General features: G+C 39.3%; 2 pseudogenes; one reads left to right on the top strand and one right to left on the bottom strand.

Moving 5' to 3' along the window:
* LOC131383299 (histone-lysine N-methyltransferase SETMAR-like) overlaps window positions 1–14576 on the bottom strand; it is a 149248-nt pseudogene that overhangs the window by 105672 nt on the left and 29000 nt on the right.
* LOC116467205 (calmodulin-like) lies at window positions 4480–5063 on the top strand (annotated as a pseudogene).

Raw genomic sequence — 14576 nt, 5'->3', positions numbered from 1 at the left:
GTCTCTAAAATGGCCACTCTGGGAGTGTCTGTCTTATACAGTTGAAGATAAGGGATGAAATAAGCCCCGGTCTCCCGTAGCCCTCCCAGGCCTATTAGGACAAGGAAATTCGTGCCTAGTAAATTTTAGTCAGACTGGTTGTCTGCTCTCAAACCCTGTCTCCTGGTAAGATGTTATCAATGACAATGCATGCTCAAAACTTCACTAGCAATTTTAATTTTGCCCTGGTCCTGTGATCTCACTCTGCCCCCATTTGCATTGTGATATTTTATTGCCTTGTGAAGCATGTGATCTCTGTGACCCATACCCTATTCATACACTCCCTCCTCTTTGAAAATCACTAATAAAAACTTGCTGGTTTTGTGGCTTGAGGGGCATCACGGAACCTGCCGACATGTGATGTCTCCCCTGGACACCTTGCTTTAAAATTTCTCTCTTTTGTACTCTTTCCCTTTATTTCTCAGACTGGCTGACACTTAGGGAAAATAGAAAATAGAAAAGAACCTACGTTGAATTACCAGGGGCTGGTTCCCCCAATATTAACTGAATCAATAAGAATCAAATATACAAAAAATATGATACTGATATATTAATTTATAATTATAAAATATAACTTTCACATCAATTAGCTAGATACTGGTGATCCCTGATTAGCACATATTCCTGTGGCCTAATTTTCATGAGAGATGAATTACTGTCAGAAGCTTGCTTGGTGGACATGGACATAGAATTCACAGAGCAATTTGGATGATCTTAATGACCATTGTCAAGGTGGTGTGAGAAGCAGGTTCATTTGTCTTCACTGTAGGGGGAGACCCAAATGGACAGTTTTTCTGGACAGAGCCAGATCTAAAGGTCCATAATTGCATGGCCAAGTCTTTCCTAGGCTTCTGTGCTGGAGCTCCTCCTATCCTCCTCTGGTTGCTACATACTTTTTTGTACCCTTTTTTTTTTCTTTGCATTATTTCTGTGGTTATATCATTTCTTCAATCAGATTAATATAAAGTGGAACCCATTTTTCCTTTTCAAGATTACATATCTCAGCTAGGCACAGTGGCTCATGCTTGCAATCCCAGCATTTTAGGAGTCTAAGGCAGGAGGATCACATGAGGGTAGGAGTGCAAGACCAGCCTGGGCAATACAGCAAGACTCCATGTCTATAACAAAACTTAAAATTAGCCAGGCATGGTGGTGCATGCCTGTAGTCCCAACTAGTCTGGAGGCTGAGGTGAAAGGATCTCTTGATCCCAGGAAGTACAGATTACACTGAGCTATGATTCCATCACTGCTCTCCAGTTTGGGCAACAGAGCAAGACCCTGTCTCTAGAAGAAAAAAAAGATTACATATCTGCTCTGATTCGTATTTATTTTCTTTGGAAATGAATTTTTTAAAGGCTGTCATACATATTCCAATGTTTAATTTTGTGTGTATTTGGTGGGGATCTGCATGTGCCTCTGGCCTCCATGTACTACTGTGTCTTTCTTTCTTTCTTTCTTTCTTTCTTTCTTTCTTTCTTTCTTTAGAGACAGAGTTTCACTCTTGTTGCCCAGGCTGGTGTGCAGTGGGGTGATCTCAGCTCACCGCAACGTCTGCCTCCTGGGTTCAAGCAATTCTCCTGCCTGAGCCTCCCGAGTAGCTGGGATTATAGGCATGCACCACCATGCCCGGCTAATTTTGTATTTTTAGTAGAAACAGGTTTTCTCCATGTTGGTCAGGCTGATCTCGAACTCCCGACCTCAGGTGATCCTCTCACCTCAACCTTCCAAAGTGCTGGGATTATAGGCGTGAGCCACCACGCCCAGCCTTACTGTGTCTTTAAACTGTCAGCATATCATTAACTATGTATCACTGGTGTGGACGTCTAAGTATTGTTCATTTTTATGAAATGACAATGTGCAGAGAGCACAGGAAAAGACATTTATGATGTGTTTATGATGAATTTCATAGATTTGCGGATGATCAACTATGTTATTTTTATTATAAATGTAATGAAATATTGAACATAATTTCTACTATAATATCATATATTACTTTCCAGATTTCATTTTGCTCAGTATTTCTCAAAGACTCTTAAGTTTCAGATGAGGATATTTTATTTAAAAAAAGAACTCAAGGAAAACAGATATGTGAGGCATTGCACCAAGTCGAACAATTCAGTAATGGATTCTGTCCTATACTTCTCATGCTTGGAACATGTAATTATTGAATGATTAACTAATATGCTCAGCTCTATATTAAATGGAAATCCTAAAACACACTGTTGGTAGAAAAGTGTAAACCAAAAATTATTATTTTTGTAGAAATGCAGTAATTGTGCAAATCTCAGCAAAATATATTTTCAGAGATCTTAGTTTCATTAAAATAATGTAAGATAGCACATAATACAATACAATGTTTAGCATAAACTAGATGATCAAAAAATATTACTGTCTCCTAATATTACAAAGAAAATATCCAACATATAATAAAAAGCATCAGTCATACCAAGAACCAAGAAAGTCACAACTTGAATGAGAAAAAGACAATCAACTGATACCAATACAGATGAATCAGGTATTGGAATTATTTGACAAGCACTTCAAAACAGCCTTCATAAAAATGCTTTAATAGCCTATTAAAAATTCTCTAAAAACGATGGGGAAAAAAAAAGTGAAAAATCTCAGCAAATAAATTGAAGTAATAAAAAAGAACTAAGTGCAACCTATAACGCTGAAAAACAGAACTAGGTGTGGTGGCATGCCCCTGTGTCCTAGCTATTCAGGAGGCTGATGCAGGAGGATCATTTTAACCCAGGAGTTTGAAACTGTAGTGTACTATAATCATGCCTGTGAATAGCCACTGCACTCCAGCCTGGGCAACATAGTGAGACCTCATCTCTAAAACAAAAACAAAACCAAAAGATAAGCTAACAGAAATAAAACAGCAATAGTAGAATGGACAAAACAGAGGATAGCATCAGTCTTTCAGGACAATCAGTGGAATTCACTTAAATTGAAAAACAGAGGGAAAAATAGAGGAAAAAATGAACAGAGGCTCAGAGACTTGTAGGATAATAACAAAATAGCCAACATTTGCATCACCAAAGTTCCATGAGAGTGGTGGTGGAAGAGTAAAACTGAAGGAGTACTTGAAAAAATATTTGCTGAAACTTCCCAAATTTGTTGAAAAACAGAAAACTACAGATTCAAGAATCTGAGCAAATCCCAACAGGTTAAACCCAAAGAAATCCACTCCAAGACACATCAAAATTAACTTCTTGGCCGAGCGCAGTGGCTCACACCTGTAATCCCAGCACTTTGGGAGGCCAAGGCGGGCAGATCACGAGGTCAGCAGATCAAGACCATCCTGGCTAACACGGTGAAACCCCATCTCTACTGAAAATACAAAAAATTAGTCAGGCGTGGTGGCGGGTGCCGCCTTGGCGACAGAGCGAGACTCCGCCTCAAAAAAAAAAAAAAAAAATTACTTTTTAAAGAAAAGATCTTAAAAACCAAAGAAAAATGACACATTATCTGTAGGGTAATATCTATTTGAATGACAATTTCTCACTCTGTCACTCAGGCTGGAGTGAAGTGGCTCAATCATGCTTCACTGCAGCCTCCAACTTCTAGGCTCAAGTGATCCTCCCACCTCAGCTTCCTGAGTAGCTGGGACTACAGGTGAGCACCCATGCCCAACTAAGTTTCCTTCTCCCCCTCCCTGAGATGGGATCTTGCTATGTTGCACAGGCTGGCCTCAAACTTCTGGCCTTAAATGATTTTCCCACCTTGGACTGTGGAGTCACTGGGATTACAGGCCTGAGCCACCTCACCCAGCTGGTACAGCATTTTTTAATTGCTAAAAGAAAATAACTTTCTACTGAAAAGTTCACATTTACCAAAATTATTCTCTGGAATGAATTCTCAGATGAATGAAAAATAAAATAATTTGTTGCTTGCAGACTTATCCTTAAAGATTGGCTACAGAAAGTTCTTTAAATAGAAAATAAATGATCAAATATCTCAGAGGATTAGGAAGGAAAAAGGAACAACAGAAAGAGCAGAAATACAAACATATACAAAAGCATGTTTTATAAATCATACAATGGTATGTTTCATAAACCATGAATTTTATAAATCATATTTGATTATTGAAACAAAAATTATCGGCCAGGCACGGTGGCTCACGCCTATAATCCCAGCACTTTGGGAGGCTGAGGCAGGTGGATTACCTGAGATCAGGGTTCGAGACCAACCTGACCAACCTGGTGAAACCCCATCTCTACTAAAAAAATACAAAATTAGCCTGGCATGATGGCACATGCCTGTAATCCCAGCTACTTGAGGAGGCTGAAGCAGGAGAATTGCTTGAACCTGAGAGGCACAGATTGCAGTGAGCTGTGATTGCACCACTGCACTCCAGCCTGTGCAACAAGAGCAAAACTCCAACTCAAAAAAAAAAAAAAAATTTATAGGAATTAGTCCGAGTGGAGCGAGCGAGCGAGCTGAGTGGCTGCATGGTCACATCTCAGAAACCGGTAGCACTTGCAGCATGGCTGACCAACTGACTGAAAAGCAGATTGCAGAATTCAAAGAAGCTTGTTCACTATTTGACAAAGATGGTGATGGAACTATAACAACAAGGAATTAGGAACTGTAATGAGGTCTCTTAGTCAGAATCCCACAGAAGCAGAGTTACAGGACATGATTAATGAAGTAGATGCTGATGGTAATGGCACAGTTGACTTCCCTGAATTTCTGACAATGATGGCAGGAAAAATGAAAGACACAGACAGTGAAGAAGAAATTAGAGATGCATTCTGTGTGTTTGGTAAGGATGGCAATGGCTATATTAGTGCAACAGAACTTCACCATGTGATGAAAAACCTTGGAGACAATTTAACAGATGACAAGGTTGATGAAATGATCAGGTAGCCAGATATTGATGGTGATGGTCAAGTGATCTATGAAGAGTTTGTACAAATGATAACAGCAAAGTGAACAACTTATACAGAATGTGTTAAATTTCTTGTACAAAATTGTTTATTTTCCTTTTCTTTGTTTGTAACTTATCTGTAAAAGGTTTCTCCCTACTATTAAAAAATATGCATGTGGTGGGGCTCGCTGGCTCATGCCTGTAATCCCAGCACTTTGGGAGGCCGAGGTGGGTGGATCACGAGGTCAAGAGTTCGAGACCAGCCTGGCCAATATGGTGAAAGCCCATCTCTACCAAAAATACAAAAACTAGCTGGGCATGGTAGTGGGCACCTGTAGTCCCAGCTACTCAGGAGGCTGAGACAGGAGAATCGCTTAAACCCAGGAGGCGGAGGTTGCAGTGAGCCGAGATCGTGCCACTGCACTCCAGCCTAGGAAGCAGAGCAAGACTCCATCTCAAAAAAAAAATTTAAAAATAGATAGATAAATAAATAAATAAATAAAAGAAAAAAAAAAAAAAAACCTACTAGAGTAGAGATGACAGAGAGAGATAACACGTTAATGAAAAGTTCAATTGACAAGGAAAACATAATGATCTCAAATGTGTATAAACCAAAAAACAGAGCCTTAAAATACATGAAGCAAAACTGATAGACTTAAATGGAAAAACAGACAACTCCACAATTATTATTGGAAAATGCAACATAATCTCTCAGCAAGTGACAAAGCTACTAGACAGTAAATTTGCGAGAATATAGAAGATCTGACTAATATAATCAACCAATCATGGAGTGACACATCACTCCACCCAATAAGCAGAGTACACTTTTTTTTTTCAATTGTTCATGGAAGATTCACCAAGATAGACCATGTCCTGAGCCATAAACAACTTCAACACGTGCAAAATAAATGAAAGTATATGTAGCATGTTTTCTGACAATATTGGAATCAAACAGGTAATCAATAACAAAGACAACAGGAAACTCTCTAAACACACAGAAATTGAATAACATAAATTTTAAATCATTGCTGGGACAAAGAGGAAAATCTCAAGTTAAAAATGAACCTTAAGGAATATGAAAATACAACATACCAAAACATGTTGGATACAGCTAAAGGATTTTGGAGAGCAAAACTGTAGCACTAAATGTTTACATTAAACATGAGAAAAGGACTCAAATCAATCTAAGCTCCTACCACAAGGCACTAGAGAAAGCAGAGGAAAATAAACCCAAAGCGATCAAGAAGAAGGAGGTCAGGCTTGGTGGCTCACACCTATTATCCCAGCACTTAGGAAAGCCAAGGCAGGGAGGATCACTTGAGCCAGGATTTCAAGACCAGCTTGGGCAGCATAGCAAAACCTCATTTCTACAAAACATTTTAAAAATTAGGCATGGTGGTGTGTCCTGTAGTCCCAGCTACTCTGAGATAGGAGAACTGCTTGAGCCCAGGAGTTAAAGACTGCAGTGAGCTATGATCACACCACTGCACTCCAGCCTGGGTGACACAGTGAGAGTCTCTCTTTCTTAAAAAAAAGGAAGGAAATAATATAGAGATCAGAACAATAATTAATAAAATTAGAAATAAGAAATAGCAGAGGAGAAAAAATTAATGAAATAAAAGACTATTTCTTTCTTTTCTTTCTTCTTTTTTTTTTTTTTTTGAGATAGAGTCTCGCTCTGTCGCCCAGACTGGAATGGAGTGGCATGATCTTGGCTCACTGCAAGCTCTGCCTCCCAGGTTCACGCCATTCTCCTGACTCAGCCTCCTGAGTAGCTGGGACTACAGGCGCCCGCCACCATGCCTGGCTAATTTTTTGTATTTTTAGTAGAGATGGGGTTTCACCGTGTTAGCCAGGATGGTCTTGATCTCCTGACTTCGTGATCAGCCCGCCTCGGCCTCCCAAAGTGCTGGGATTACAGGCGTGAGCCACCGCACCTGGCCTGTTTCTTTTTTAAATCAATAAAATGTATAAACTTCTTTCAAGAGTCACAAAAATTAAGAGAAAACAGGTATCACCAATATGAGGAATAAAACAGGGGATGTCACTTCATATCCTGTAGCCACTAAGATAATAAGAAAATATTACACAAAGTTTTATACTCTAAAATAGTTTTTTACTGAAAACTTAGAAGTAATGAAGCCTTTTGAGGAACCACAAACTACCAAACACAACCAAGATGAAATAGATAATTTAGGTAGCCATATATTAACCATTAAAGAAACTGAATTTATTTTTAAAAATCTCCTAAAAAATCCCAGGCCCAGATGGTTTCACTGGAGAATTCTACAAAACATTTAAAGAGATAACAATGCATTTTCACAATCTTTTCCAGAAAGATAGAACAGTCCCCAACTCATTGTGAGGCTAGTATCACCCGAATATCAAAACCAGTACAAAAAAATAAAAACAACAACAAAAAAAACAAAAAACTACATAGCAATAGCTTTCATGAACATAGATTCAAAGGTCCTCCACAAAATATTAGCAAACTGAATAAAATAACAAAACATTATGCACTGTGACTATCTTAATTCAGGCTGCTGTACAAGAATATCAAATGCTGGGTGGCATAAAGAACAAACATTTATTTCTCATAGTTCTGGAGGTTGGGAAAATCAAGATCAAAGTGTTAGAAGTTCCAGTGTCTGGGGAGAGCACTCTTCTGGGTTTACAAATCACCCTTTTCTCACTGTATCCTTTCATGGCTAAAAGAGATATAAACTCTCTCACGTTTTGTCTTATAAGGGCACTATTTCCATTCATGAGGGCTCCACCCTCATGACCTCCCAAAGGTCCTACCTCCTGACACTGGGGAGTTAGATTTTCAGCATATAAATTTTGAGGGGACACAAACATGCAGTTCATAGCCTTGACCAATAGGGATTTATTCCAGGCATCCAAGGCTAGTTCAACAGTTGAGAAATCAATGTAATCATCAGATCAACAAGTTAAAAAGGCATATGATCATATCAATTGACACAGATAAAGCATGTGACAAATTCCAACACACATTCATGGTTTTTAAAAAAGGGTGGGGTGCTGGCCAGGTGCAGTGGCTCACACCTGTAATCCCAGAACTTTGGGAGGCCGAGGCAGGTGGATCACTTGAGGTCAAGAGTTTGAGACCAGCCTGGCCAACATGGTGAAACCCCACCTCTACTAAAAATACAAAAATTAGCCGGGTGTGGTGGTGTATGCCTGTAGTCCCAGCTACTCAGGAGGTTGAGGCAGAAGAATCACTTGAACCCAGGAGGCAGAGGTTGCAGTGAGCCAAGATCACACCACTGCACTCCAGCCTGGGAAACAGAGCGAGACTTTGTCAAAAAAAAAAAAAAAAGAAAGAAAGAAAAGGGTGTGGTGGGGGGTGGGCATGGTGGCTCATGCCTGCAGTGGCCCAATCTCGGCTCTCTGCAGCCTCTGACTGCCGGGTTTCAGCAATTCTCCTGCCTCAGCCTCCCGAGTAGCTGGGATTACAGGCACGAGCCACCACACCCAGCTAATTTTTTTATTTTTAGTAGAGATGGGGTTTCACCATGTTGGCCAGGCTGGTCTCAAACTCCTGACCTCATGATCCACTCACCTTGGCCTCTCAAAGTGCTGGGATTACAGGTGTGAGCCACTGAGTCTGGCCTCCTATATCTTTATTTTCTAATTTCTTCTTTTTTTTTTTAGACAGGTTCTCAATCTGTCAGCCAGGCTGGAGTGCAGTAGCACAATCACAGCTCACTGCAGCCTCAAACCCCTGGGCTCAAGTGATCCTCTGACCTCAGCCTCCCAAGTAGCTGGGACTACAGGTACACACCACCATGTTCTGCTAATTTTTTTTTTTGTAGAAATGGGGGTCTTGCTATGTTGCCCAGGTTGGACTTGAACTCCTGGCCTCAAGTGATCCTCCTGCTTTGGCCTTCCAAATTACTGGGATTGCAGTTGTGAGCCCAGTCTGTACCCTATTGTTTCCTATGTTATTTGAGAGACAAATGTAGAAAACAGTAATTATAAAGTATGCTAATTGGCATACAATGTATAAAAGATGCAATTTGTGACAATAACAAAGCTGTATAGGAATAGATTTTGTGTATGCTACTAAAACTTAGTTGATACCAATTCAAACTGTATTTTTATATATTTAGGGTGTTTTTTGTAATCACTAGAGTACTCACAAAAAAAAATTAAAATATATACAGAAAAGACACTGAGGAAGGAATGAGAATGGTACACTTTAAAAAACACGAAAGACACAAACACAAAAGACAGGGGAACAAAAAGTATATGAAACTTGTAGAAAACAATATCAAATGATAGAAGTAACTGCTTTCTTATCAGTCATCACTTTAAATGTTAAAAAATTAAACTCACCATTAAAAGGCAGAGATTGGCAGAATGGATTCAAAAAATACATTTTGAGTTCAAAGAGACAAATATATTGAAAGTAAAATATATTGAAATAAAATATATTGAAAGTAAAATAATGGAAAAAGATATTCCATGCAAATGGTAACAAAAGGAGAACTGGGGTGGCTATGCTAATATCAGTCCAAATAAACTTTAAAATGAGGGATATTATTATATATTCATAAAAGGGTTAATTCACTACCAAGATGTAACAATTATAAATATATATTCACCAAACAGCAGAGCCCCATAATATGTGAAGAAAACATTAATAGAAATAAAGGAGAATTAGTTCTACAATAATCATTGGAGATTTTAATAACCCACTTTCAATAATAGATAGAACAAAACAAAAAAAAAGAGAAAAATAAAAAGAACATCAAAATAGCACATGAATAAGTAAATAGAGGACTTGAACACTGTAAATCAATTAGACCTACTAGACACATATAGAATACTCTACCAGCAGAGCAGAGTCCTCACTGTTCTTACACATGGAACATTCTACAGAATAGATCATACTTTAGGCCACAAAATAACTATAAATACATTTAAAATACTTAAATCATAGAAAGTATCTTCTCTGACCATGATGAAGTGAAGCTAGAAATCAACAACCAATGGAAAATGGAAAATTCACAAATGTATGGAAATTAAACAACACATTCTTTTTTTTTTTTTTTTTTTTTTTGAGACGGAGTCTCACTCTGTCGCCCAGGCTGGAGTGCAGTGGCGCAATCTCGGCTCACTGCAAGCTCTGCCTCCTGGGTTCACGCCATTCTCCTGCCTGAGCCTCCTGAGTAGCTGGGACTACAGGCGCCTGCCACCTCACCCGGCCAATTTTTTGTATTTTTAGTAGAGACGGGGTTTCAGCGTGGTCTCGATCTCCTGACCTCGTGATCCACCCGCCTCGGCCTCCCAAAGTGCTGGGATTACAAGTGTGAGCCACCACGCCTGGCAACAACACACTCTTAAACAACCAATGGATCAAAGAAAAAAATCAACAAGGGAAATATGAAAGTATTATATAAATTAAATGCAAAACACAACCTACCAAAACTTACAGGACACAGCAAAAGCAGTGCTCATAGGGAAATCATAGTTGTAACTGCCTACATTAAAAAAGAAGAAAGATCACAAATCAATAACCTAACCCTATTCCTTAAAGAACAGGGGAAAAAGAAGAGTAAACTAAGGACAAAACTGATAGAAAGAACAGTCTCTTCAATAAAAGGTACAGGACAACTGGATATGCACATGCAAAAGAATGGAATTAGACCCCCATCTCATACCATATACAAAAATTAAGTTGCAATGATTGGCCAATGACCTAAATATAACAACTAAAACTATAAACTCTCAGAAGAGTTAGGGGTAAATCTTCACAACTTTGAATTTGGCCATGGAGTCTTAGATGTGACACTGAAAACACAAGCAACAAAATAAAAAATAAATTGGACTTTCTCAAAATTAAAAACTTTTGTTTGTCAAAGGATATTCTCAAGAAAGTGAAAAGACAACAACAGAATGGAAGAACATATTTGCAAATTATGTATCTCATAAGGGTCTAACATCCAGAATATGTAAAGAATTCTTACAACTCAACAACAAAAAGACAACCCAATTTAAAAATGGGCAAAGGACTTAGACATTTTTCCAAAGATGATAAACAAATGGACAACAAGTACATAAAAAGATGCTCAAGATCATTAGTCATTGGGGAAATGCAAATCAAAACCACAATGAAATACAGCTTCATACCCACTAGAAATGGGTATAATTATACAACTATGGCTATTAAAAAGGATGAGATGGGGAAATAGCAAGTGTTGGTGAAGATGTCAAGAAATTCAAACCTTTGTACATTCCTGGTGGGAATGTAAAATGGTTCAGCCTCTAAGGAAAACAATTTGTTAGTTCCTCAGTAAATTACATGTAGAATTACCATATAACCCAGCAATTTCACTTCTAAGTATAAATCCCAAAGAATTGGCAACAGGTATTTTAACAAATACTTGTACACAAATGAATGTTCATAGCAGTCCTATTTGCAATAGCCAAAAGGAGGTGGAAACATCCCAAGTGTCCATCAATTGATGAGTGAAAAAGAACAAAATGTGGCATATTTATTCAATAGAATATTATTCAGCCATAAAAAGGAATGAAGTACTGATACACTTATAACAAGGATTAACCTCAAAGGCAAATAAAATGTTCACTTCAAAATTGTTAATTTTACATTATGTGAAATGCACCTCAATCACCAATTCCACACAGTGGAATTTCACAGTGAGCAAGCCTATGCAAACCAACCACTAAAATTCCAAGGAAGCTGAGAATTCAAAGAAAGAGGCTTACATATCCAGTTTCTCAGGAAGAAACTTTCCTTCCTTCCTTCCTTCCTTCCTTCCTTCCTTCCTTCCTTCCTTCCTCTTCCTTTTCTTTTTCTCCTTCTCCTTCTCCTTCTTCTCCTTCTCCTTCTTCTCTCTCTCTTTCTTGTTTTTTGAGACAGAGTCTCACTCTATCACCAGGCTGGAGTGCAGTGGCATGATCTCAGCTCACTGCAACCTCCAATTCCCTAGTTCAAGCAATTCTCCTGCCTCAGCCTCCTGAGTAGCGGGGATTACAGGCATGCGCCACCACGCCCAGCTAATTTTTGTATTTTTTGTAGCGACGGGGTTGCACCATGTTGGCCAGAATGGTCTCGATCTCCTGACTTCATGAGCCACCCGCCTCGGCCTCCCAAAATGCTGGGATTACAGGCGTGAGCCACCATGCTCGGCCTCTTCTCTTGTCTTCTCTTCTCTTCTCTCTCTCTTTCTTTCTTTCCCTCCCTCCCTCCCTCCCTTCCTTCCTTCCCTCCTTCCTTCCTCTCTCTTTCTTTTCTTTCTCTCTTTCCTTACAGACAGGGTCTCACTCTGTCACCTAGGCTGGAGTGCAGTGGCATGATCACAGCTCACTGCACCCTTGAACTCCTGGCTCAAGCAATCCTCATGCCTCAGCCTCTGTAGCTAGGACTAGAGACATGTGTATCCATGCCCAGCTAACTTTTTTGTGTTTTGTAAAGGGAGGAGGGGGGGTCTCACTATGTTGCTCAGGCTGGTCTTGAACTCCTGGCCTCAAGTGTTCCTCCTGCTTTGCCTCCCAAAGTGCTGGGATTACAGGCGTGAGCCACTGCACCTGACAGAAACATTTAATAGTGACTTATGAATAGAAACCATGTCTGTGTCTCAGGTAGTGTGGAGACAGGTTGGTGGATCCCCACGCCATTACACCCAGAACCAAGGCTTATATACCATGGGGAAAGGGTATATGTGATACAGAAGTGATGTGTAGGACAATTATTCAAGGGCAGGACTTAAGGTAAGTACATGATGTTACACAAGGAACAGTAAGCAAAACAATAAAAAAAAAAAAACCTTAGAGGCCTTTTTGGAAATGGGGTTAATCAGAACTCAATATGGCAGATCAACATCCAAGATGGAGTTGCTTTAGCCCCTACACTCCATCCCTCTTAATCTCACACAACCTCCTCTTCTGGGCCTTTAGGGAAAGTGCTTGATATTGCGCAACTTTAGCAGCAGTGGGTTGGCAGGGAAAACAGATCAGACCCAGTAGCATTCCAAATTAGGGAGATTCCCAGGCTTTGTTTTGTCATCTCTAGTCATTGGAATACCGTGACTTTGGTTTTCTTGGAAGAAGTAAAAGGAGAGATATATAACATTAATAATTTGAATAGTAGAAATATAATGCACACAAGGATTATAATCAAAAAGGGCATGAAGACAATTAAATCTCAGTTTTTCTTTAGAAATTTGTAGCCAGGAAATAATTCAGGATTCAGTTTGAATTATAGGCAAATAATAAAACTCAGAAACAATGATTAAGGCTATAGTCTAATAACTAGCATACTATAGTTTTCTTCCGAAACACAGTTTTTCTCAACAGTTTTCCCATCTCTACTAAGGATAAATCAAAGGTAGGACCAATTTACTTGTGAAATAAATTTAGTCTCATTAACTTGACCTGACAATTTGCATCAAGTGAAGGTATTGGCCATATTGGCTCCTTTTAAGATGGCTTCACTGGGACACTTTCCATAAGGAATCTCAGATTAGACTTCTATAAGCCCTGAGGCTAACCAAGTCAAGGATTCACTATCCGATTGTGCCTATCATACCTGTATGAATGGGTGTATTCCTCTCTTCTTGAGGCCCAAAAGTAACTCGAGGTTCCTGGGCCTACCAGAAAGTGACATTTTTTACTTACCAGAGGTAGGCTGGCCTTTCCGTGGGGGTTTTATCAGCTCTACAACATCAACCTCATTTCCTCAAAGCAATGTGGTCATATCTGAAAATATGCCATTCCAGTCAAGGCCTTGATAAAAGAACCTGTGTCTCCAATTGTGTCCTGTTACAAAAGAAAACAGATTCTCACTAAACTTATGCAAATAACTGTATTCCCATATCATACAAATATATAAATACTTTCCAATTTTGGAGATATCAGGTAGAGAGACAGGTAAATTTTGTTCACAATAGTATACTTTACAATTAGAGTAGCAGCCTTCCAAACAGGATATTGTCCTTTCACCTTGGAACTGCCATCCACAAACCAAGCAGCTCTTTGTCAGTCAGGTGAGAGCTGTTTATTGGGCATTGTAGAATCAAGCAACCCCTCACACAGTTTCAGAGTCAGTCCTAGGGAAAAAGAGACTCCCTGCTCGTATCTCCTCCTTGCATTCTTCAAATAGCATGATCCTACACAAACCATTCCCATTTTATTAGTGGGGACCCTTTTGGGTGCTGCTATCCTCATTAGAGTGTTTCTCTGATATTCAGACATTATTATTTCGGGTGTCAAGGCCATTTTATGCCCTTCAATCATAGCAGTAGCTTCAGCTGACATCCAATTACAAGGCAGCAAATACCCCCAAATGAAAATTCTCTAGTGAAGGTGCTCATAGACTTTTGCCATAAGCCCCAGTAAAAATTCTACAAGGAGCTATCCAGTGGATAATTTGTTCCCTACCAGCACTTCAGCTTCTACTCTACACTTTGTGGGCTTGGTCAGTCTTACTGGTTCCCACTGAGCATGTCCAATTAATATTGCTCAAAGGGAAGATTTATATGCTTTCTGCTTCACAGTACTAGGAAGCGGAATCATCCTCCAGTCATACACAATGTCCATTCCCAGAAAACATTTAGGTAAAGGAGACACAGCTACCTTACATAAAGCCTGTTCAAACATTTTAACTCTTAAAATC

Source organism: Hylobates moloch, unplaced genomic scaffold, assembly GCF_009828535.3.
Source record: "Hylobates moloch isolate HMO894 unplaced genomic scaffold, HMol_V3 SCAFFOLD_4, whole genome shotgun sequence".
NCBI lineage: Eukaryota > Metazoa > Chordata > Mammalia > Primates > Hylobatidae > Hylobates > Hylobates moloch.
The sequence above is the reverse complement of the archived record's forward strand: the minus strand, read 5'-3'. Positions and strand labels throughout refer to the sequence as shown.